The sequence below is a fragment of the Glycine soja genome, chromosome 2 (genome assembly GCF_004193775.1).
Source record: "Glycine soja cultivar W05 chromosome 2, ASM419377v2, whole genome shotgun sequence".
NCBI lineage: Eukaryota > Viridiplantae > Streptophyta > Magnoliopsida > Fabales > Fabaceae > Glycine > Glycine soja.
The window spans coordinates 21831589-21854820 of NC_041003.1; the positions used below are offsets into that span (position 1 = coordinate 21831589).

Sequence of the window (23232 nt, forward strand, 5' to 3'; positions counted from 1 at the left end):
CCCAGAGTCTAAAACTACAGAGGGAAAAGCTGTAATTTCTTCATTCCATCAGTTTCCTGATGAATCTTTGAGTGAGACATTAGCAAGATTCTGTAGCTTGCTGCGGAAAAATCCACTCATGGTTTTTCAGAGCCTATACAGTTGAACATCTTCATTGATGGGTTATGGCCGCAGTCAAAGCAATTACTCGGCGCTTCTGTAGGAGGAAAAGTTAAGTTGAAGACACTTGAAGAAGCCATGGACTTAATTGAAAATATGAGTGCCAGTGACCACATAATTTTGCATGATAGAGTTTATATTCCTACCAATAAGAGTTTATTGGAGCTTCCATCACAAGATGCCTTGTTGGCCCAAAATATGTTGTTGTCCAAGCAACTTGAAGCTTTAACCCAAACACTAAGTAAGTTGCCAACTCAATTGCATGCTAGTCAACCTTTACCTTTATCTGTTTTGCAGGTTACAGGTTGCACACTTTGTGGTGGAGCTCATGGGTCAGGCTTGTGTATTCCCACTGAAGAAACATCTCATGAAGTTAATTACAGGGGAAACCAGCCTAGACAAAATTTTAATGCAGGTGGATTTTCTGGATTTCAACCTGGCCAACCTTATCAGTAGCTAGAGTGAGTGTGCTAGAGAGAAAAAGATAGAAGCATCTTTAGCTGAAGGGAGAGAAGTACCATATCCTTTGGTACCTTTTAGGAAGGACAAAGAAAAACATCTAGCTAGATTTTTGGATATTTTCAAGAAGCTATAAATTACCATGCCCTTTGGAGAAGCTCTACAGCAGATGTCGCTCTATGCTAAATTTCTGAAAGACATGCTAACTAGGAAGAACAAGTATATCCATAGTGACACCATAGTTGTGGAGGGAAACTGCAGCACTATGATTCAACGTATCCTTCCACCAAAACATAAAGATCCAGGCAGTATCACCATTCCTTGTTCTATAGGTGAAGTTTCTGTTGGCCAAGTTGTTATTGATTTGGGAGCCAACATTAATTTGATGTTGCTTTCCATGTGCCGGAGACTTGGAGAGTTGGAGATAATGCCTACCAAGATGACTTTATAGTTAGCAGGTCACTCCATCACTAGACCTTATGGAGTGATTGAGGATGTTATGGTTAGGGTCAAACATATTACTTTCCCTACAGATTTTGTGGTTATGGATATAGAGGAGGATCTTGAAATTCCCATAATTTTGGGACGCCCTTTCATGTCCACCGCCAGATGTGTAGTAGATATGGGGAAAGGTAAATTAGAACTGAGTGTGGATGATCAGAAAATTTCATTTGACTTATTCGAAGCAATGAAGCACTCAAGTGATCAGAAGGCTTGTTTTGATGTGGATAAGGTAGAACAGGAGATAGAATTAGCAACTACAGCCATGGTACTACAGTCTCCTTTAGAAAAAGCACTGAATAATCATGCAAAATGTCTAATTAAAGAGGAGGAAGATGAAGTGAATGCTTGTATTGAGGAGTTAGATGGTGCAGGAGAAAATTCTGTTAGAAGAATTGAAAAACAACAACCCAGTAGGAAAGCCTAAATTGGAATTGAAGACTCTACCAACACACTTTAAGTATGTATATTTGGAGGATAATGAAGACAAACAAGTCATAATTAGAAACTCCTTGAAGAAGGTAGAAGAGGATCAGCTGATGCAGATTTTGAAGAAACACAAAGTAGCAATTGGATGACACATCTCTGATTTGAAAGGGATAAGTCCGTCTTACTGCATGCACAACATTAATATGGATGTTGATTACAAGCCAGTAAGGCAACCCCAAAGACGACTGAATCCAGTGATGAAAGAAGAAGTGCGCAAGAAAGTACTTAAATTGCTAGAAGCAGGACTCATTTATCCTATCTCAGATAGTGCGTGGGTTAGTCCTGTGCAGGTTGTTCTAAAGAAAGGTGGTATGACAGTTGTTAGAAATGAGAAGAATGATTTGATTCCATCAAGAACTGTCAATGGGTGGAGGATGTGTATAGACTATCGAAAGCTGAACGATGCCACTAGAAAGGACCACTATCCACTTCCCTTCATGGACCAAATGCTTGAACGGATGATAGGACAATCGTTTTATTGCTTTCTTGATGGATATTCTGGATATAATCAAATTGTTATGGACCCAGATCAGGAGAAGACCACCTTTACTTGTCCCTTTGGCATATTTGCTTACAGGTGAATTCCTTTCGGCCTTTGCAATGCTCCTGCTTCTTTTCAAAGATGTATGATGACAATCTTTGCAAATATGGTGGAGAAGAGTATTGAAGTGTTTATGGATGATTTTTTTGTTTTTGGATCCTCATTTGAATGCTGTCTATCTAATCTGGAAAGAGTATTGGAAAGGTGTGAAGAAACCAATTTAGTTCTTAACTGGGAGAAATGCCATTTCATGGTGAAAGAAGGCATTGTGCTAGGACATAAGATTTCTGCCAAGGGGATAGAAGTAGATGAAGCAAAGATTGATGTGATAGAAAAATTACCCCCTCCAGTAAATGTCAAAGGGATAAGGAGCCTTCTAGGGCATGCTGGGTTCTATCGGCGATTCATTAAAGACTTCTCAAAGATCGCCAAACCACTCAGCAATTTGCTTAACAAGGATACTGCGTTTATATTTGATGAAGAATGCCTGCAAGCATTTAATACTCTCAAAACAAGACTAGTATTTGCTCCTGTGATTATAGCACCAGACTGGGGTCAAGAATTTGAGTTAATGTGTGATGCAAGTGACTATGCAATTGGTGCTGTGTTGGGTCAAAGGAAAGGCAGAGTTTTCCATGCCATTTACTACGCCAGTAATGTGTTGAACGATGCACAAATCAACTATGCTACCACTGAAAAAGAAATGTTGGCAATTGTGTATGCGTTGGAGAAATTCAGATCATATTTGGTAGGATCAAAGGTCATAGTTTACACAGATCATGCAGCAATCAAGTACTTACTCAATAAAGCTGATTCCAAGCCTTGTTTGATTAGATGGATTATGTTACTTCAAGAGTTTGATTTGGAGATTCGGGACAAGAAGGGTTCTGAAAATGTTGTAGCAGACCATTTGTCAAGATTGGTTAATGAGGAAGTCACTTCAAAAGAAGCAGAGATTAGAGATCAATTTCTTGATGAATCCTTGTTCATGGTTAATGAAAGACCTTGGTTTGCTGATATGGCCAACTTCAAAGCAGCAGGAGTCATCCCTAAGGACTTAACTTGGCAGCAAAGGAAGAAATTCCTACATGATGCTCGATTTTACATTTGGGATGACCCTCACTTGTTCAAGATAGGAGCTGAAAACCTTCTCCGAAGATGTGTGACAAAAGAGGAGGCCAAGAACATATTATGGCAGTGTCATAACTCGCCTTGTGGCAGCTATTATGGTGGAGATAAGACAACAGCTAAAGTTTTGCAATCCAGGTTCTTTTGGCCAACATTATTCAAAGATGCACATCAACATGTGTTGTATTGTGATTGATGTGTCATTATTTTCTCCTATTTCATAACCCTTTTTGTCACCATTTTAATTACTAATTAGCCTTAATTGTCAAATTAATTATGCAGTTTTATCATTTGGGCCTACTTGACTAATTTGGTGTTTTTAATTTAATTTCAGGAGAATTATAAGCAATTGGGCTTGAATCCGGAATTTAGCTTGGACTTGAAGAGAACAGACAATTTTATTTTATCAAATCTTATCTTATCCAGATTTTATTTCATCTAGATTTTATTTCGTCCAGATTTTATTCCATCCAATCTTATCTTATCTTGTCCAGATTTTATTTTATTTATGGACTTGGACTTAAAACAGATTTGTAAGCTTTGGGGCTGAGGACCTATATAACAACACCAAGGTTTTAGTTTAGAGAGTTTTTTGGAGAGGAGAATAATTATAGGATTTTAGAATTCCAGTTTTTACTGTTCATGCACACTGTTCACGTAGAATAAAATTCGTTTTCTGCAATTTCATTTCTTCTTCAATCTATAATTTCGTTTTTTGCTAATTAATGGAAGGCGAAGTCTCTAGCGTTGTTTTCTCTTGAAGATCAAGCACAACTCTCTTTGAGGTTTTGTTATTATTATTGAATTCTGATTAGTTTTTCCTCTTCACCAATTGCTCTGTAATTGTTACTATTAATCCATGCATGCTTAGTGCTTGATTAATTGTCTCTGTGCTTAATTTACGTTCATGCTTAATGATCAGTTTCGTTCATGATTAATTGGTGTATGTGTTGCTTAATCACAGAATGACAACCTTATGTTAAATTTTGCTTAGTAATTTAATTCAGGGTTGGATTAAGTGGTTGAACTAGTTAAGGATAAATTCTCGTAACCTAAGATAAGAGACTTGTTTGTGAATCAAGGGGAAATAACATGTTTTAATTCTGTTATTTTCTAATTCAAATTTGCTTGCTGTTTAATTTACGAAAACAAACACCCCCCAATTCGTTACTATTCTATTACTATCTGTTATGAACGATTGGTTGACCATTGCTTGTTGGGAGACGACCTAGGATCACTTCCTAGATACTGCATTTTTAATGTTTATTTGATTCGGGTATGGCCTCGATCAAATTTGGCGCCGTTGCCGTGGAGCAGTGGGCCAAAGGTTCATAATAGTGTTTAGTTGTCTTGTATTATGTAGTGTTCTGTTTTGCATTTCAGTTGCGTCCCCTGTTTAGCGACCGTTTCAGCTTTGTGTTTTGCTTTGAACAGTGATGAACAGTGATTAGCAACTGGGATTTAGCGACTGATTTTGCAATTTAATTAGCGATTTTTGTTTTGATAGTTAGAGTTTTTATTTTTGGATGATTTTTTGTGTTAGTTTCTTTTGATCCATATTTTGTGTGAAAAATACTAGGAGCACTTGGTGTGGCAGTATTTGAGAGAGACAAAAATTTTGGGAACTTGTTTTTAGCAAAACTAAAACGACCATAACTTTTGCTTCAGGTATCAGAATGACTATTATTATATATGCATTTGGGGTAGAAAAAAATTTCCCATACTGTGACAACTGGATATAGCTGGTTGGGGTCTCCCAAACTCCAAAAATCAGCCATTTACTAAGTTTTTTTTTCAAGTATTATTGTCCTATTTTTCTAAACTTTGCTTAGGTAGTTTTCATAGTTAGACTTCGAATTTTTGTTTGAAATTTTTTGCTATCTTTTCATGATTTTAGGGTGTTCCTCACAAAATTTCAGCTTATTTTGATATCGTTAGAGTATAGCTGTAGTTTTACCCCCTTGTTAGGTGCTTGTTGAGAACACATTATTTGCTGCATATAGTGCATGACTAGGGGCAATCCAGGTGATTTACAACCCTTTGATCCTGAAATAGATAGAACCTTTCATAGATTAGTTAGGCATAATGTGTATCCTGATCATTCTGTGCATTTTGAGCATTTTGAGCATCCTGATCATTTTGAGCATTCTATTGCTGGTGATTTTGAATATTCTGATTTTGAGCATTCGACTATTTATTTTCATACTGGGAACATGGCTCAACCTCCACCTCGTGAGAGGACTCTTAGGGAGATGGCTGCACCTGACTTCACTTATGAAAGCCTGTGCGTTCAATGTCCTGATGAGGGTGTTCCATATGCTCTCAAGACTGGACTAATACATTTGCTGCCCAAGTTTCATGGTCTTGCAGGTGAAGATCCTCATAAGCATCTTAAGGAGTTCCATATTGTTTGTTCCACCATGAAGCCCCCTAATGTCCAAGAAGATCATATCTTTCTAAAAGCTTTTCCTCATTCACTGGAGGGAGTGGCAAAAGATTGGCTATACTACCTTGCTCCCAGGTCAATTTTCAGCTGAGATGACCTTAAGAGGGTGTTCTTGGAGAAATTTTTCCCTGCATCTAGGACCACTGCCATCAGAAAATACATTTCAGGCATCAGACAACTTAGTGGAGAAAGCTTGTGTGAGTATTGGGAAAGATTCAAGAAATTGTGTGCAAGCTGTCCTCACCACCAGATTTCTGAGCAACTCCTTCTTCAATATTTCTATGAGGGACTTAGCAACATGGAGAGGAAGCTTATCCCCACAAGAGTGTAGAACAGTTGGTGAGTCTGCATTGATTATAAGAGGCTGAACCAGGTAACCAAAAAAGATCATTTTCCCCTGCCTTTCATTGATCAAATGCTTGAGCGCTTGGCATGTAAGTCTCATTACTATTTTCTTGATGGTTTTTCTAGTTATTTGCAAATTCATATTGCTCCAGAGGATCAAGAAAAGACCACATTCAGCTGTCCCTTTGGCACTTTTGTCTAGAGGAGGATGCCCTTTGGTCTATGCAATGCCCCTGGTACCTTCGAGCGGTGTATGCTTAGCATTTTCAGTGATTTTTTAGAGAGTTGCATAGAGGTGTTTATGGATGATTTTACTGTTTAAGGATGCTCTTTTGATGCATGTTTGGATAGTCTGGATAGAGTTCTTAATAGATGCATTGAAACTAACCTTGTGCTGAATTTTGAAAAATGTCACTTCATGGTAGAACAAGGTATAGTTTTAGGGCATATCATTTCCAGTAGGGGCATAGAGGTAGACCCTGCAAAAATAGATGTTATTTCACAATTGTCTTACCCCTCTTGCGTGTGAGAGGTTCGTTCTTTTCTTGGTCATGCAGGGTTTTATAGGCGCTTTATCAAGGATTTCAACAAAGTGGCCCTTCCACTATCCAATCTGCTGCAAAAGGAGGTGGAGTTTGATTTTGACAACCGATGCAAAGAGGCTTTTGATTGCGTCAAGCGTGCGCTGACTACCACCCCTATCATTTAGGCACCTGATTGGACAACCCCATTTGAGCTAATGTGCGATGCATCCAATTACGCATTGGGGGCTGTCCTTGCTCAAAAGATTGATAAGCTGCCTCGGGTGATCTACTGCGCTTCCAGAACTTTGGATGCTGCTCTAGCAAATTACACTACCACAGAGAAGGAGCTATTAGCGATAGTTTTTGCTCTTGAGAAATTTCGTTCATATTTACTTGGTACTAGTGTTATTTTTTATACTGACCATGCAACTCTGAAGTACCTGTTAAAGAAGGCTGAATCAAGGCCTAGATTGATCAGGTGGATGCTTTGGCTCCAAGAGTTTGATTTGGAGATCCATGATTGGAGTGGTGCACAGAACCTCATGGCTGACCATCTGAGTAAGATTAAGCGTGTGCTTGAGGACTCACCCATTCGGGATGATTTTCTGGATGACCATTTGTACATTTTGTATAGTATTTCTGATTTCTTCCCCACTCCTTGGTTTGCTAATATTGTGAATTATTTGGTTGCTTATGTTTTTCCTCCCATATCATCTAAAGCTCAAAATGATAAAATTAAGAGCGATGCTAAGCATTATATTTGGGATGACCCCTATTTGTGGAAGTTGTGCAGTGACCAGGTTATTAGGAGATGCATTCCAGACCATAAGATTGACTTGGTCCTACAATTCTGTCATTCTTCCACACCAGGTGGCCATCTTGGCATATAGAGGATAGCTCGCAAGGTGCTTGACTGTGGTTTCTATTGGCTCACCATCTTCAAGGATGCGCGGAGAATCTATAGCACTTGTGAGCCTTGTCAGAGAGCAGGCGGCTCACTTTCATGGAGACAGCAAATGCCTCAACAACCCATGTTATTCTGTGAGGTGTTTGATGTGTGGGGTATAGATTTTATGGGGCCTTTCCCTGTCTCTTTTGGTTTTGTTTATATTCTCCTTGCTGTTGATTATGTTTAAAAATGGGTGGAAGCCAAACCCACCAGAACTAACGATGCTAAGGTTGTTGTGGATTTTGTTAGATCTAATCTGTTTTGCAGGTTTGGAGTCCCTAGAGCCATCGTTAGTGATCAAGGCACCCATTTTTGTAACAGATCCATGTATGCCTTGCTAAAAAAGTATGGGGTCGTGCACAAAATTTTCACACCTTACCACCCCCAAACTAATGGGCAGACTGAGATTTCAAACAGGGAGATAAAAAGGATCTTGGAGAAGATTGTGCAGTCGAACAGAAAGGATTGGAGCACCAGGCTGGATGATGCTCTTTGGGCGCATAAGACTGCCTACAAAGCACCCATAGGAATGTCTCCTTATCGGGTTATCTTTGGCAAGGCATGTCATCTTCCTATAGAGATAGAGCACAAAGCCTACTGGGCTATAAAGACCTGCAACTTCTCTATTGGTCAGGCTGGAGAGGAAAGGAAGTTGCAACTAAGTGAGCTAGATGAGATCCGTTTAGAAGCCTATGAGAATTCCAAATTCTACAAGGAGAAGACCAAGAAGTTCCATGATAGTTTGATAGCTAAGAAGGACTTCGTGGTTGGACATAAAGTTTTATTGTATAACTCTAGGCTTGGACTCATGAGTGGTAAGTTGAAGTCAAAGTGGATTGGTCCTTTTGTGGTGACTAATGTTTTTCCTTATGGTACAGTTGAGATCAAAAGTGAATCCACAGATAAGAGCTTCAAGGTCAATGGACACCGGTTGAAACCATTCCTCCCAAATCCCTGCTTAGTGGATGTAGTGGTGGAGGAGACCTCCTTACTTCACCCTACTTCTCTTCTGCCATGACTTAGGGAGTTTTCTTTTTTTGTCTCCTTCTTTACTTTTATTGCACTTGTCCAAATTTATTGATTGTTCTTGATCTTATGATTGTGCTACATTGAGGACAATGTGTTGTTTAAGTGTGAGGGAGGGGGGGGGGAGATTGTTCTTTAATTCTGTTGGGTATTCTAGTTTAATTTTAGTAGGTTTTTCTAGGTTAATTTTGTTATTTTGGTTTTATGTTTTGTGTACAACATTGCATGTTTCTCTTTGAATTTTGGGTTATGTACAGGTAATGGGTAATTGTTTTTGAAATAGGAGTTTCTTGGCATTTTGTGAATTGAAACCCTTGTTTTTCTCTACATGTCAAGTTAATTTTGAAAGTTCGAATTGAAAGTGATAGATTTACCCTTGGTGAGAATTTGAGCCATCATCATCTATTTTATTCGGTGTGTTTTGTCCTATTGATTGCTTGCACAATAGCCTTGGTTTGACTCTGGTTGATACTTCTTGCTTCACATGCATGTTGGGAGATGATTTAGGCATTTTGTTCTTATAAGTCTCTAGCCAAATGAGCCTACCTTGAATTAATTCCTTTGATAGCCCCTTTGAGCCTATGTTCCCCTTTCTTTGTTTTAAAGCTCATTAGAAGCCTTAAGTGAAAAACCATGATTTCACCCTACCCTTAAGGAATTTTGGAGCTTTGGAATTGTTTTGGGAATAAGTGTGGGGGGGTATGTTTCATTGGATGATATGTTTTTGTTGGCCATGCTTGATGATGTATTTTGGCCATGCTTGATGTATATACATATATTGCCTAATTGTTGCTTTATTTTTCAATTGCTTTCAAATGCTATTGTTCACGTTAAAAAAAAAGAAAAAGAAAAAAAAAACAAAAAATGAATGAAGTTGAATACATGAGCTCTTAGTTTGAGGACTTGGTTGACTTTGTTTTGGGTTTACTTTTTATGCTTAATTTTTAATTTTGGTTTTGGGGTTTACTACTTTTTCTTAGTTCTCACTTATTCCCCATTGCTCCTCTATTCCTTTGGGTTTTAGCTACTTATCCCATACTTTCCTCTACCTTGTCCTTGGCCCCATTACAACCTTAAAAGACCTTTTGATCCTCATATGCATGTGTTTGTGATGTGGTTGTCAATTTTAGAGTCTTGCCAAGTCTATGTGGTGTTTGTTTTCATGGGTGTTTTGAGAGTAAACAGTAACCTAGACACTTGAGAGATAAAGTGCATATCTTATGAGGCTTTATCACTTTTCATTCTTGAGCTGATTGACTATCTTGCCATGTTTGAGATGCTTGGATGATTTTCATGACTGTCTTGATTCTTTAACTCTCTACGTGTTGGATGTTGCCCATTCCTTTCATTCCTTGAGATTCATTGAGAAATATGTAATTGTTTTTGTGATTGTTTGTTTCTCTTTAATGTCTCTGGATTTGTTCCTTACTTTTTTTTTAATTTTTCCCAGGAGTGCAAAAGGCTAAGTGTGGGGGGATTTGATGTGTCATTATTTTCTCCTATTTCTTAACCATTTTTGTCACCATTTTAATTACTTATTTGCCTTAATTGTCAAATTAATTATACAGTTTTATCATTTGGGCCTACTTGACTAATTTTGTGTTTTTAATTTAATTTTAGGAGAATTATAAGAAATTGGGCTTGGACTTGAAGAGAGCAGACAATTTTATTTTATCAAATCTTATCTTATCCAGATTTTATTTCATCTAGATTTTATTTCGTCCAGATTTTATTCCATCCAATCTTATCTTATCTTGTCCAGATTTTATTTTATTTATGGGCTTGGACTTAAAACAGATTTGTAAGCTTTGGGGCTGAGGACCTATATAACAACACCAAGGTTTTAGTTTAGAGAGTTTTTTGGAGAGGAGAATAATTCTAGGATTTTAGAATTCCAATTTTTACTATTCATGCACACAGTTCACGTATAATAAAATTCCTTTTCTGCAATTTCATTTCTGCTTCAATCTACAATTTCGTTTTCTGCTGATTAATGGAAGGCTAAGTCTCCAGCGTTGTTTTCTCTCGAGGATCAAGCATAACTTTCTTTGAGGTTTTGTTATTATTATTGAATTCTGATAAGTTTTTCCTCTTCACCAATTGCTCTGTAATTGTTACTATTAATCCATGCATTCTTAATGCTTGATTAATTGTCTCTGCGCTTAATTTACGTTCATGCTTAATGATCAATTTCGTTCATGATTAATTGGTGTATGTGTTTCTTAATCACATAATGACAACCTTATGTTAAATTTCGCTTAGTAATTTAATTTAGGGTTGGATTAAGTGGTTGAACTGGTTAAGGATAAATTCTCATAACCTAGGATAAGAGACTTGCTTGTGAATCAAGGGGAAACAACATGTTTTAATTCTGTTATTTTCTAATTCAAATTTGCTTGCTGTTTAATTTACAAAAACGAACAACCCCCCTCCCAATTCGTTACTGTTTTATTACTATCTGTTATGAACGATTGGTTGACCATTGCTTGTTGGGAGACGACCTAGGATCACTTCCTAGATACTGCATTTTTAATGTTTATTTGATTCGGGTATGTCCTCGATCAGTGATCAATGTTAGAGGATGGGGAACATCTCAAAAAGGAATGAAATGCCTCTACAGAATATTATGGAGGTTGAAGTCTTTGACTACTGGGGGATTGATTTTGTAGGCCCTTTCCCTTCGTCCTTTGGAAATGAATATATTCTAGTAGTTGTAGACTATGTGTCTAAATGGGTTAAAGCAGTGGCTACCCCACATAATGATGCCAAGACTGTAGTGAAGTTTCTAAAGAAAAACATCTTTTCACGATTTGGGGTACCCAGAATTTTAATCAGTGATGGAGGCACACATTTCTGCAATAATCAACTATAGAAGGTGTTGAAGCAATATAATGTAACACACAAGGTAGCATCACCCTATCACCCTCAGACCAATGGCTAAGCGGAAGTGTCAAATAGGGAATTGAAGAAGATTTTAGAAAAGACTGTGGCCTCTACTAGGAAGGATTGGTCACTCAAACTGGATGATGCTTTATGGGCATATAGAACTGCATTTAAGACTCCGATAGGCTTATCGTCATTTCAAATGGTTTATGGCAAGTCTTGTCACTTACCTGTGGAGATGGAACATAAAGCTTATTGGGCCTTAAAATTTTTGAACTTTGATGAAGCCGCATCTAGAGAGCAAAGGAGGATACAACTATTGGAGTTGGAAGAAATGAGATTGACTGCATATGAATCTTCAAGACTGTATAAAGAGAGGGTTAAAACTTACCATGATAAAAAGCTGCTAAAGAAGAATTTTCAACCAAGACAACAGGTGTTACTATTCAATTCACAGCTGAAATTGTTCCCTTGGAAGCTCAAATCTAAATGGTCCGGACCATTTACCATCAACAAAGTCAGACCATATGGAGCAGTAGAGCTTTGTGATCCTCAATCCAAGGATCCAAATAGAACATGGGTAGCGAATGGACAAAGGTTAAAGTTGTACCATGGTGGAACGATTGAAAGATTAACCACTGTTCTATCCTTCAAAGAATCACAAAGAATTATGCGTCAAGCTAATGACGTTAAACGAGCGCTTACTAGGAGGCAACTGTTAGTCGATGAATACAACTAACTTTTGTGTATAAAACTTATGTAAACTGTATCAAACTCCTCCAATTTATGGTTATTTTGTAGTGTTATAATTTCTTTTAGTTAAAGATAGGTAATAAATACTTAGTAATTCTATTTTGTGTGTTTAATAATTATTTTCTCTCAATTTCAGGTTAATTAGGCAAGTTTGTGAAGTGTTGATTTTCACCTTCTCGCTAAGCCAATCTGCTGGCTTAGCGAGCCATCCGCTGAGCGTAACACTCCTCGACTGAGCGCGAGGAAGAATCTGGAAGAAGGATGAGTTGTGCATGTCTGCTAAGCAAAGGTTCATCCCGCTAAGTGCACTGCTTCAGTCCATCCACTGAGTGAGAAAAGCATGCGCTAAGCCGATATTCAGGAATGTGCGCTGAGCAGATCAGAGTTGCGCTGAGCAGATCAGAGTTGCGCTTAGCGCATGAGTACAAACAAAGCCACCTATTTAAGCCTGAAATCAGATTTAGAGAAGGAGTTTGGCCATTTTCTTGAGGAGCTCTTGCATGTCTTCAGTTCTAGAGAGAGAGAGGTCCAAATTCCAGAGAGTTTGAGAGATTTTGTTGTGTGAAGATCTGCAGAGACCAAAGCTGGAAAAGGAAGCCGTCCTAAGAATGTGAGCTGAGTTTGTCAGTGATTGAGAGGTCCTAGAGGTGGATGAGAGATCCCCACCACTTGTATTTCTGCAATCTTTCAGCTTTCTCTTTTCTTTGTTGTAAAGGAAGCTTCTAAATTATGGAAAGCTAAATCCTTTGTTGGATCTTCCTTCTAGGTACTTGATGTAAATATCTTTTTATCTATTTAATGATGTTTTGTGTGTTCACTGTGCTATCAGAACTTCATTCTACCATGCCTTTACCTTGATCATGTAGATGCATGTGTCCTTAGGATCATTCAACAGTGGAAACTGGTCTGATTCTTAGAACATGATAGGACGGGGGTTGTTTGTTGTATTTTCACAAGGAATCGGGGTACAATAACCTAGTTGTTGTATGTTTGTCTTAATGCGGTCATGGTTGAGTTTAGTCCAACAAGAGGAATCTGCGGATGATGCTTGATCAGGATTAGGCTAGACTATCATGAGGAATCGAGGTTTAGCATTTCAGAAGACACCACAGAACACATAAGCATTGTTAAATAGAGAATATCCTTTGAGCATCAGGCACCTACTAGGAAGACCAACGTGTCACCTTCTTGTCTTCATGCATCATTTCTCACGTGATTTTTCCTTTTTAATAGTTAGTTTACACATCTGTTCATATAGATACATCTCTTTTCACACTAGACACATATTTACTGAAATAGCTTTACCAAGTAACACAAGTTCCCCGAGAGTTCGATACTCGGTTCTTACTGTTTTATACTACTTGCGCTATCCAGTGCACTTGCCGAAAGTGAACAAGTTTTTGGCACCGTTGCCGGATAACTTCTTGTTATTTGGAAAGTTAGTTCGTTTTTAGGTGTCTATTCTTTATTCATTATTCTTTGATTATCTGTGAATATTGGTTTTCTATTCCTATTTATCTTCTCTTATTGAATTGGATAACCGCTGTTCTGTTAGTATTTTGTATGCATAGATCTCCCACAGGAAATTTAGTTCCTCTGTATTTAGAAATTGAAGCTACATTAAGAAGGAACAGGGCCGAGAGGAGAAGTAAGCTTCAGTAAGAGAGAACAGTCGCATCCATTCTTGAGGAAGAAACTCATTTTTCTGATTCATTATCACTTAATTCACCATCATCAAGGGAATCCGCTACGCAATTGTCTGAAGCCACTACCATGGCAGACGAGCAGCACCAGAGGATTACCCTTGAGGATTATTCAAGCAGCTCAGTACCACAATTCTTTACTAGCATTGCACGTCCTGAAGTGTAAGCTCACAACATTAACTACCCGTATTCTTTGATTCATTTAATACATGGGAATTTATTCCAAGGATTACCTAATGAAGACCCCTATGCATATTTGGAAATGTTCATCGAAATATGCAACACTATTAAGATTGCTGGTGTGCCAGATGAAGCTATAAGACTCAGCCTATTCTCATTCTCATTGGCAGGAGAGGCCAAGAGGTGGTTTCACTCGTTTAAGGGTAACAGTCTTAAATCCTGGGAAGAAGTTGTTGAAAAATTTCTAAAGAAATATTTCCTAGAGTCCAAGACTGCAGAAAGGAAAGATGCAATCTCTTCATTTCATCAGTTCCCTGATGAATCTCTGAGTGAAGCATTAGAAAGGTTCAGAGGATTATTGAGAAAGACTCCCACCCATGGGTTTTCAAAGCCAATTCAATTGAATTTGTTTATAGATGGGCTGAGACCACAAACCAAGCAACTGCTAGATGCTTCTGCTGGGGGAAAAATAAAGCTGAAGACCCCGAAAGAAGCAACTGAATTGATTGAGAATATGTCAGCCAGTGATCATGCCATTCTGCGTGACTGGCAAGAGGGTTCGTGTTTACGTTTGGGCTGTCCTCTTGGAACGTCAACCACCCTGCATCGATCAAACTCTGGACCTTATGCTTGAGGGCCACACACTGCTCAATCGAATGTCCCAAGACACCCCCATGATAAGCGCATGTTGTGTTGGGGTTGTACCACTGAGAGAAAGGAGATTGGTAAATCCTCCCGGTGGTCACCACCACCATTTGGTTGGCGATTAAGGATGGGAGCAAGTCTACATACAACATCAGGATGAGAGCGAATTCTGGAAGTTTCTTCACTGGAAAATTCCTTCTCGGATTGACGCTTGTGCTAGGATTGGAATTGCCAGTGGGAGCCGAGCTTTGAGTGGGGGCCCTTTGTGGTTGAGCGGATGCCCTTTACTGGACGGGTGCCGGATTGGAAGGGTTTCCAATGCGGGCCGAAAAGCTTGGTTGATGTTGGGCATACTAGTAAGTGTTGTGAGGGGTTTGTTGGGGTTTCGGCCAAGTAGGAGCTGAAGACACGGCGTGGGTATCCCTTTGCTTCTTCTTTGCCCCACTTGCTCCGAATCTTCTATTACTCGTACTGGTAGGAGCGACATAATTGAACTTCCCTCTTTTCAGGCCTACTTCGATCCTCTTGCCCGCAAATACTAAATTTGCAAAGCTAGAGGGCATCTAACCCACCAACTTTTCATAGTAGAACACTAGCAGTGTGTCCACTATCATAATGATCATCTCTCTTTCTACCATGGGGGTGCCGCTTGTGCTACCAAATCCCTCCACCGTTAGGCATACTCCTTAAAGGACTCATGCTCCCGCTTGCTCATATTTTGCAGCTGGATTCTGTTAAGAGCCATGTCAGTATTGTATTGGTACTGCCTAATGAAGGCAGTAATCAAGTCCTTCTATGAGCAGATACGAGAAGCCTACAATTTGGTATACCAGATGACCCCCACCCTGGCCAAACTTTCTTGGAAGAAATGCATTAACAACTTCTCTTCCTTGGAGAATGCCCCCATTTTTCGGCAGTACATTTTCAGGTGGTTCTTGGGGCAGGTAGTCCCCTTGTACTTGTCGAAATATGGTACCTTGAACTTTGGGGGGATGACAACATCAGGCACTAAACACAATTATGCCATGTCAGTGAAAGGGTAATCACCAAACCCTTTGACAACCCTTAATCTCTCCTCGATGAGATCAAGTTTCTCTCTTCCTTCCACTGCCAGAGGTGGCCCCCTACTGAGAAATGTAGTGGTTGTAGAGGACGGGGTTGAGGAGCTCCTACTGTATTAGGTTGAGGCATAACATTAAATGTCGGTCCCTCGGCGGTGAATGTGGGATATAGGTCAAAGTCACCTTGAGCATACTCACGAGGTTCTTCACGGATGCCCCCTACAGGCTGGGGTTGCTGACCCTCAAAGGTAATGGGAACAACATGATTAGCATTCTCGTTGGGCATGTTCATGGTGGGCGGCGTATAATTGGGGGGTAAGCCATAGGGGTAAGCGTTCCTATTATGCCCCATGTGTGGATCGTCGACGCTGCCAACACTTCTCCTCCTTGTCTTACCATGTCCGAGATGGGTTGGTGCGCTTGATTTATGGCAGATGGATGGGTAGGATCTGCCTCAGCGGTGACAATTGTAGTCGCGTTGCTTTCCATCATTCTCTTCATGCTTAACATGGCTTCCATCATAGAAGCCATTTGATCCTTCAAGGCCTCCATATCGGCCTTCATTTGTTCTTGCACCTATTCTATTTCACCCATGACTCTAGTTTTAGAACGGGTTCGATAGGGGTGCCTTAATGCATGTTTATTTATGGTGTTTACTGCTAAAAGAACAAAAATGCAGTGAGTAATGCGATAAAGAACTAAACATGAATGCATGCTAAAGATAAGTTGTCGAAGTACTGGACTCGTGCAGAATTTTGAGCAAAGACATAGGATTGAACCAAACTCATTTTTATTAAGGAACAAAAATGTTCATCTTGTCAAAATTAAAGCGAAAATACAAATGCCTTAGCGATTCCTAATTATGTGGGCCATCAAATCGATCATGTGCTGACAATAATCGAGGAGCCCATGAACTTCCTCGGGGGCCGAGTACACATCCGCCATCGCCTTAGCTTTGGCTAGTAGTCTTGGAAGCTCTTGACTCCCATTCAAGGTGAAAGCGAACCTATCCATCCACATCATTGCTTCTCTATGTAATGAATCGATCACTCTCTCCCTTGCTTCCCTTTCTACTTGCAGGACTGATACCTTTGCATACTCGTCCTCTAGCCTTTGCTCATGGGTTGAAGCTAGATTTAACTTCTCTTTGTATTGGTCAATGATGGCTCACATGTTTTCTTCGGTCCTACTCAATTGTTCGGACAAGCTGCTCTTTGACCTTTGACAAGCTTTCAACTTGTCTTCTAGTATCATGCCTTCGACTCTCGACTGGTCTCTCTTGGCCCTTCGAAGCTTAAGCTTGTTGTTGCTGCCCCACAACGCCCCTCAAAACTTGTTTCAGCCCCATTCTTCCTTTCGGGCCCTCTTTGTTTCCCGTTCCAATGCTTCAACGGTGGCCATATTGACGTCTCTCAGTTTGTCGCACTCTTTCCGGACCTTGATGGCCATCGTCTTGAACTTTTCCTTGACTGCTTGTGCCCTTTCAAGTTCCACCTTTAAGGCTTGCACCTCCTCGCTCTCCCCAGGGGTTTCAGCCTCTTCCTCACTTGAGGCCTTTAGCTTCAGGAGCCAATCTAGTTCTTGTGTCCAAGCCTTCAGCCACTTGTGATAGCCGCCAATGATCCCATTGCTGCTCCCCCTAAACTCCTTATCTTTTCTTTGCACCACGCTCCATGCCTTCCAGACTTTTTGAAATATCCTTGCATTGGGGTCACTAAAACCCCGGGCGATGAAAGGCATGATACTTTCTTCTGACGGTGCTCCTCTCATGGGATAGCCAAACTGTCTTATGACAAGGACGAGATTATAATTGATACAACCCCTCATTCCCATCAAGGGGACGTTTGAGAATCCCTTACATGAGGACAAAACCCTAGCTCTTCCTTCATTCCTTTCATCAGGGGAACCAATTAATGGATGCCCCTACCATACTAGCCAAGAGTTGCTCCCAATTGGCCTTCCCTTTCTCGGCGTATATGCGGTGACCTTGTAGGGGACAGACGGGTCTACTTTCATGACGAAAGAGGTGCAAGACCAGCCATACATAAAGAGCGGGTGTGCAACAGATGATCCTTACGCCGCTCCTTTCACATCTTCGATCAAATGTGTCATAGGCATCGGCCAAAACAACAACGACCGGACTTTCCTTGTTATGGTGATAAGCAAGGAAGGCATCGATCGCTGCTAGGTCCACTAGCCCATCCACATTTGGAAAGAGGACGACTCCAAATACCAATAGCACCAAGACATCAATGAATGAAGCCCATTCACCTTGATCCACCAATGCCTTCGCTTTCTCCTCCAAGTGCTTCCTTGGTATTCCAATAACCCCATTTCTATTTTGTTTTACTCGGTCCAATTCTTGCACCGAGATTTTGATCACCTTGGCTATCCTCGCCATGGAGGGGTAGAACCCAGAAAAAAGATATGGCTTTCTTCCTCCTAGCAGGCATCCCAAGATCTCTTCAAACTCTTCCACGGCCGGTACTAACTGAAAGTCCACAAATGTAAAGCACCTTAGCGACTGATCATAATACTGAGTGAGGGATGCAATGGCTTCAACAGAGACTTCTATCATAGCTAGATCCCAAATATTTCCATAGGTCTTGCGAAAAGCTTGACGTTGGAGCTGATTCATCAATTGCCCAAATTCTTGCAAACTGGCAACCTCTAGGCTTTTAATTTTGACATGATAGATAGAACCTTTTCTTAAACAAGGGTGTTTGATTCGATCCCATGTTTTGCTAGAATGAAAAATTATGTTTGATCAATACTTCAACACCCTATCATGGAGGAAATATGATGAATGCATGAGGGAATGTTTATGTTGTGCATGACACAAATGCATTTTACAGACACAAGAGCCTAAAAGATCATCTATTCATACTCACAAACATTCGGGCATCATGATTCATTTACAGTCATTACCACAGTGCCCCATGTATGCATTTAAGAAGGTGATGTGGACCTTCCAACTTCCTGTGACAAAATGATGAGACCAATGCAATGCATGAGTGACGATGCAATACAAACATACATGCATGAAAGCACGTGATTGATAACACAAAATAGAAACATACTAGACAAACAAGCATGGTAACACCATCAAATAATGACATAATAACACAGCAAAAACACACACAAACATGTCATTACAAAAAATATGCATGGCAATATCAAGGAAACAACATGTAGCATGTTTGCTCCGTGCCCCTATTTCAGGAACCTAATGGGGGGAACTAAAAGCTCGCTATTTAGTGATAATTCCCAAGGTGGTTGCATCTAGCTTTCAAAGGTTTCTAGAGATATCATCCCCTTTGATATCAAATATTGTGGCGGTAGGGACTACCAGCGACAACGTATCATCAAAGAGAAAAACTCTAGATGAGGTTTCATTGTCATCAAGCAAGTTGGAGACTTAGCATGACCACAAATTCACCTCCACTTCCTATGTTCCCATGGACCCGGGTATAGGGCCCTTAACAAATCAGTGTGTGCAAAAAAGTGTAGGTGTCGTGTGTGCATCAAACGAACAAATATTTATCAAAGCATATATTAAATAAACAACTACACTAAAAAGCATCAAAGAGTTATATGCATACAAGAACATAAGAGAAAGAAAGGGAAACAAACAAAAGAGTGAGTCATGATACAAAATGCGCACAGATTAAAATGGCCTAACTCTCTAAAATAGTCCCCAATGGAGTCGCAACCTACCCTTCGGCGAGAGGGCGACGTGAGACTCACGGGTGCGTCTTCCAAGGAGAGAAAGCGCGTGGAGTCACCACCAACGTTTATTTGAGGAAAACGCTAGAAAAACCAAAAGTGGGTCTACGAATTTTGAGAACAAAGGTTTAGGAGTTGTTTACATGCGGGGAAGGTATTAGCGCCCCATGCATCTGTCACAAGGTACGACAACCTTTAATCAAATGTCCAAAATCATGACTTTAAATTTATTTTATTTTTCCTTTTTTACGTTTTTTTATCTTTTTGGGGTCGATAAGAGCGGGGCTCTTGCTCCTACGTATCCTCAATTGCGATGAGAAACTCAGACCTACGTAGTTCTTTGAAGAAAGAAAGTTACGCATAGAGTTGATTTTAGACTTTCAAACGGTTCATTTTAACCATTTAAAAGTAAAAAGATGTTAAGGAGTTGGACCTTGAACAGATTCAAGCAATTTTTATGGATGAATGCTTGATTATGAGTTGATTTTAGCTTTGGTTTCACTTGGTTATTTTCAAACTCATTAAAAGAGGACTTGCAAAGTAAATGATCGGTTGAAATTTTTTTTTTCAATGATTAACCGAGGTTACAGCACAAACAATCGGTTGAATTTTATTTTAACGGTGATCAAACAAGATTACAACACAAATGGTCGGTTGAAATTCATTTTAACAGTGATTAAGTGAGGTTACAGCTTAAACGATTGGTCGAAACTCGCTTAAAACAAAGAAAAAGATCATCGATGGTAGAAGAATGAAGATGAAGACATGCAAAGCAAGGATAGACCCCTAAGGGTGCATAGAATGAATTCAAAGCTTCAAAAATAAAAACTAACTAGTCGAAGAACGATGAACGATGAAGAACGGACGAAGAACGACCACAGAATCGATCACGGAAACATTATGGAAGTGCCTCGGCCTTGATTTTACTTCTCTAAAGATGTTATAGAAAGCATTTATGATGCAATCCTACCCCCCAAGGGCATTAGATAGAAGACACCAAGAAGATTGGGCCAGAGATGCAAGAGAAGGCCCTAGGGTTCTCATGAGCCTTAGGGTAGATTTCGGGCCCATGGGCTAAGTATGAGCCCGCTTATCTTTGTACATATTAGATTAAGGTTTCATTATTTTTGGGCCTTGTATTTAGGGCTCCATAATATAGGTAAGGTACCCTAGAAATGTAGGATTTTTCAGCACTTCTATTTTAGGGCATCTAGACTAGTTTTTGTATTAGGGGTAGTTTTGTAATTTGATATGCATTAAGTGAATATTTGATGTATGTGGTTGGAAATAAATTTAATTGAATTTGGAGAAGCCCAATCCAATTAAATTTTAGAGGGGGAGGTGAGCATTTGCTTGCTACACCCCATTACCGCATCATATAGTCACACTTTGTGCATGTCCTTCATGCTTTACATGCCTCATGACACCTAAGCACACTTAGTGGAGAATCTTGGACTTGATCTTGGATTAGTGGGCTGAACCATAGCTAAATTAATTAGTGAAATTTTTTCTCCAAATTTGGCTTCACCAATTCAAATTCAAATTGATGTGAAATTTGAATAAAAATTCAAATTTCCCTCCAATTTTGTATGACACTTAGGCTATAAATAGAGGCCTTTTGTGTGCATTTTTTTTCAACTTTGATCATTTGAGAATTACACTTCAAAGTTCAGACCTCATTTGAGGCATAAAATTTCATGCTCCTTCTCTCCTTCTCCCTCCACTCATCTTCAACTATCTTCAAGCTCTTATCCATGGCTTCCTATGGTGGTAAGCTTGTTCTTGACTCATCTTCTCCTTGAAGTGGTGTCTCCATTCATCTTTCTTCCTTCTCCATTCTGCTGCCATTGATCTTATAACTTTCTGGATGATTTATTCCCATGTGTCTAATGGGTTCTCTTACTTCAGCTTGAACTTCTTGCTAAGTGGATGCTACTATCTCTAGATCTTGTTTGGATGAATTAGTTGCTATAAAGCTATCATCCAATCATAAATCTGCAAAAGACTCATCTAAATCTTTATCAGGCTTATTTTCATCAAATCTTATACGAATAGCTTCTTCAATAACTAGGGTTCTTGAGTTGTACACTCTAAATACCTTTGAAGTTTCCGAGTATCTAAGAAATATCTCATTATCACTTTTTGAATCAAATTTTCCCAGACCTTCCTTTATGTTGAGAATAAAACATTTGCATCCAAATGGATGAAAACATGATATGTTGAGTTTTTGTCCCTTCCATAGTTCATAGGGAGTCTTTTTCAAGATATGTCTTATATAAATTCTATTTTGAAGGTAACACGCAGTATTCACTACTTCAATCTAGAAGAGGTTAGGAGTTGAGTTATCATTAAGAATGGTTCTAGCCATCTCTTAGAGATATTTGTTCTTTCTTTCAACAACTCCATTTTGTTGAGGAGTTCTAGGTGTTGAAAAATTATGAAGAATTCCATTTTCTTCACAGAATAGTTGGAACCTATCATTTTCAAATTCACCCCCATGATCACTTCTGATTGAAGTAATGCCTACTCCTTTTTTTCGTTTTGAACACCTTTACAGAATTTAAAGAAGATATCAAAAGACTCCTATTTGTGGTTTAGGAACATAGCCCATGTCCATCTAAATTAGTCATCCATTATGACAAGTCCATACCTCTTACCATTGGTGCACGCAGTTCTAGTTGGACCAAACAAATCAAGATGTAATGGTTGGAGAGGTCTAGAGGTGGAAACAATGTTTTTACTAGAAAAAGATTCTTTTTATCTATTTCCCCTTTTGACATGCCTCACAAAGTAAATCATCCTTATATGACATACTTGGTAGACCTCTTACAAGGTTGTTTTTCTACAGTTTGGAGATTAACCTCCTATTTGCATGGCCATGCTTTCTATGCCATAACCAGTGATTTTCCTTGCTAGACAGTAAGCATGAAACCTTTTTGATTTGAGAGTTCACCCAATCTTATTTTGTAGCGGTTTCCTTTTCTCTTGGCAGAGAATAAATGGGACCATCATCACATAGGATGACACACTCATCCTTTTTGAAGGAGGCACCATATCCATTATCACATAAATTGACTTATGCTCGGTAGATTGTGTTTAAGACCTTCAAAAAACAAAATGTTATCAATGAATGGATAGGGATGGATACCTATCTTACCTATGCCAATTATTCTACCTTTTTTATTCCCTTCGAAAGTGATTGTTCCACCATGATAGGTAGTCAAGCATTGGAACATAGACTTTTCTTCCATCTTGTGTTGTGAGCAACCACTATTTAAGTAACATGATAGACATTTGTTTCTTTCTATCAAGGACATATGTAAAATGAAAAAAATATTTTCTTAGGTATCCAAATCTTTGTGGGTCCTTTTGTGATAGTCATGAAGGAATTGGATGAACCCTTCTTAGGATGATCCCTACATTTGGATATCATGTGTCTAGTTTTTCCATAGAAATAACATACAATTGTGTCCTCCTCATGAACATATTCCATCCCATCATATCGATTTCTAGATTTTTCTGAAGAACTTCTACAGTATCTAAACAATTTGTTAAGATTATTTGTTCCATTGACAAATTTGGATGATGTAGTCTTTAAGGTTCTTATTTCCTCATGAAGTTTGACAACATCTTGAGGTGGACCCTTAATTTCTTGATTCTTCAAAAGCTCATTATTCGAGAAACTCACAAATTTCTTATGTTATTCACATTCCA

At 39.2% G+C, this 23232-nt stretch overlaps 1 non-coding gene across 1 annotated transcript; it reads right to left on the minus strand.

Moving 5' to 3' along the window:
• Nucleotides 1-5868: 5868 nt before the first annotated feature.
• Nucleotides 5869-5975, minus strand: LOC114404645. The gene has a single exon (XR_003665097.1). It is a non-coding gene; the product is annotated as a small nucleolar RNA R71 (small nucleolar RNA).
• Between the last annotated feature and the right edge of the window lie 17257 nt (nucleotides 5976-23232).